The following is a 3,737-nucleotide window of genomic DNA, read 5'->3' as shown; positions in this document are numbered from 1 at the left end:
CGCAAAAATGGACACAACTAGGACACGGCAGGGGTCTGACTCATGCCAGTGGCTATGCTTCCAGCTTCCTAACACAAAACCTAAACCACTGCCCACAAATTGACCTGGCCAAGTAGTAAAACACACCCAAATACACACACATCTCCTGTACAGAGCACTCCTGTACACCGGAGCCAAGGGGCCTGATTCTTCATTGCCCTGCACCTTTTGTCATCACTTACACAGCACAATGGGAGCACAAAACGCTACAGAAGGGTAACAATTTACATCCTCACGCTAGTGCAAACGATGACATAAGGTACAGGGCAGCTCTGGAACTTCCTTATTCTGCTTTGTATTGGGTGTCTGTCAGGAACGGCTCTCAGTGGCTTTCTGATCAAACAGCTGCTTCTTTCTTTTCAGAACAGTTCCTTCTGCTGCGCTCAGTTCCCACGCTGAGGTGGGGCCACGCCCTGGAGACTGGGTTTGCTGCTTTGGCTGTTTTTCGATGCTGGTGTGTGTGTGGGAGATATGCTTCCTCTCTAAGCACCTGATCAAAGTTGCTTGCGTTCTGGATGTCCTCAAGAACCATAGACTCTCTATGTGACCTTGCATATGTCTACACTGCATTTGTAAACCAAGGCTCAGACTCAGGTTTGACCCCAACCCTCCCTACCATCCACACACAACTCTTTCTGACTTAGGTCAGCAAGCCCTTTGGACCTGGGTCCTCGGACCGACCAGGGGATGGGCCCTAGGATGCACATCCAAGCCCGGTCATTTTGCAGTGTGGATGCAGGTCAAGCTGCAGACCCGAGTCAGAAGGTCTGTGTAGTGCAATGTGGGAGACCCGCGTTGACAATGCAGTGCGGACGCTCAAGCCTGGGCTCGGAAACACCGAGTCCACAAGCCCCGGTCCCACAGGCCCAGGTTAACAATGCAGTGTAGACCTACTCTCTGTGCCTCATTTCCCCATCTGCGCCATGGGATAGCAGCACTGCCCTGCCTCACGGGTGTGATGGGGATCCGTATATTAAAGGTTGCGAGGTGCCTGGGTAGCAGGGTCACAGGGCTCAGATAAGTACCATGGATAGAGTTTTGTTTCAGTGTTTTCTATTCCTCCTGCAGGGGTCTCCCTCAGCAGTGGGTCTGACATCACCTTGGTGTGGGTGGCTGATACAGCTGTGGCCTTTGCCGCTTGCTAGACACTTTCTGTTTGAAATCCAGCCTTCTCTCTCACTTACTCAGCTTGGCGTTGTTGTATTTCTTCTGTTCTAGTTTCCTGGTATTAGTTTCTTTTCTAACTGCTTCAGGCTGATTGTCTTTGGCTCCAGAAGCATATTAGATGTTGGTAGTAAGGGTTTTGTCCTTCTGGCCATGAGTTTCTGAAGTTGTGATATTTGAACAATGCTAAAGAGAGAGGCCTCGAATCCACTAGGGTTGGGGGGGGGGGGGAGTATTCAAGGATGAAATCCTGGCCCCATTAAAGTCATCAGGAGTGTTACCATTGGCGTCAATGAGACCAGGATTTCAGCCCCCAAGCCTTTGCTATTTGTGTGGACTTTCCCACCAACTCATCTGGCTGTGTCATGAGGTTTTACCTGAACTGATCTAGCCAAGGGAATTGCTGAATTGAGTCATTTGGGAAGTGTGGGGCATTTTCTGGTATGAACTTATCTAGACTCCCCTGGTGAGCAAATGGTACATTGCTACCCAGTCTGATTTGCAACAGCTCAGTTGCATTTAAAAATACAAACAAACCCATAGTAGTCACTAGTAAGAGACCTAAAGAGTATCTTTCCTGTTTCTTTCCAATAGATCTGCACCAGATTTGGACCAGGGGCAACAAGGAATCTCATGTGCTTTCAGTGGTTCTTTTCCATGGTGTTTCCTGTGTTCATTGTAGATTTCACACTCGGATATCTTCTCTTTCATGGCAGCATTCACGACATAATGAGGCATCTCCTGCTCTGTTCTTACGTCTCACTACCCAGATGGGCACTGTGGATTATGCGTAGTATTTCTGAACTTACACTGTGTGGACTTTATTATAGTGATCATATTCTTAACCAAGTAATTTAGTGTCTGTATTTGCTCAGCAACATCTAATTTTACCATCCAGTCAAGCTCAGCTGTGTCAGTGATAAGGGAACGTTATGTATGCAGTGTTATTGTAGCTATGTTGTTTCCCAGGATATTAGAGAGACTAGAGACAAGGTGAATGAGGTAATATCTTTTTAATAAAAGAGACAAACTTAGGAGCTTACGCAGAGCTCTTCTTCGGGCCTGGAAAACATCCTCACAGTGTCACAGCTAAAGGGGGAACAGATGGTTTAGTATAACTTGTTAACACATATTTCAAGGGCTCATTCAAGGTGAAGTGGCCCCTTAACACCCTTGTAGTCATAGGGGGGAAGGATAGGACTTTGTGTAATAAATGTTTTTTAGGCCATACAGTGGGATCTGTATCTGTATCAGTGTGATGTATTATTTTATTATTACATCCCCGCCTATTAAACACCTCTGGAAATTCATTCCTGTTTTTTGCATTTTGTTCTGTAGACAAATTCTGCCTCTCTTAGGTCACCTGGATGCATTTGCAGATGGATGTTTCATCTAAACACACCAGGGACTTCCTGCATGGCATCAAACTGTACTTAAATGGTATGAGTCCTCGTGCAGATCTATCAGTGTAACCGTGCTACTGTGGAGGCTCCTTTGGGGACCATTATGTGAAACAAGCTTCGTTTTTATCACTAGTTTTTTACTGGGGTTCTTAATACGTTTACAAAGCAAAACTCCACAACAGGTTGGTGTGTGACACTGGAAAGAAGTGAACAAAGTGCGAATTCAAAAGAGCCGTTGGAGCTGAGCGCAGACTTTCTGGGTGCCCTTGGGCAAATCATTTAGTCTCTCAGTGCCTCAGCGCAGAGGGGTGATGATAATGCTTCCTGTCTTCACAGGGAGGTCGTGAAGGTGAATGAATTAAAGCCTGTGAGGTGCTCAGACACCCCGGAGATGGGCAGCAGTAAGCACCTTCGATGGATGCCTTCTCTGATCCTTAGGAAGGGAGCGTGTCTGCTGTGAACCTTAGGGGGAGGGATCTCCCAAGGCAATGCATCAACTCCCCGGCTGTGCCTGTGGTCCCCCAATCCCTACAAGCTTTAGCAAGCCTTGGAACTTGGGAACGGAGCTATGGGAAGGAGGGAACTTCTGGGGGTGGGGGGAGGGCTGCCATGAGGGGTCAGGGGGGCCGCAATGAGCAGAGAGAATCGTGCCCCATAGTGTTGCTAAGTGGGCCTGAGGGTCTCTACCAAAGGGCACTGCTGACCGCCTCTCCAGAGATGGCTGAGCCCAAACCCCAGAACTTTGCCAGGGGGTCTTGTGGGGTGGGGGCTGTTTGGAGAACCGGCCCCATCTTGACAGCAGGGGAGGAGGAATGATTGTTTGCCCTGGCTCTCCTAGAGAGAGGCAGGGACCTGAGGCATGTGCTCTGGAGAGATCTCCTCTGGCAAGGCTCACATTGCCGACAGGCCAGGAAAGCCACTTGGAGTTTTATTCTGGCGGCGGCGGGGGGGCAGAGAGAGAATGGTGAGGGGGGGCTCGGAGGAGGTTGGGGGTTATAGGTTGCTTCACACAAAGGAGAAAAGCAAGGAGCCAATCACAGGCAGCAGCCTGGTGATAAAAGGACGAGCAAGGCGGCTGGAGGGAGCTGGCAGGAAGCAGCTCCCAGAGCTGAGTCTGGGCAGAAAACCCCC

This window comes from Eretmochelys imbricata, chromosome 27 (genome assembly GCF_965152235.1).
Source record: "Eretmochelys imbricata isolate rEreImb1 chromosome 27, rEreImb1.hap1, whole genome shotgun sequence".
In the NCBI taxonomy this organism is placed as follows: Eukaryota; Metazoa; Chordata; order Testudines; family Cheloniidae; genus Eretmochelys; species Eretmochelys imbricata.
Note: the sequence above shows the minus strand (reverse complement) of the source record.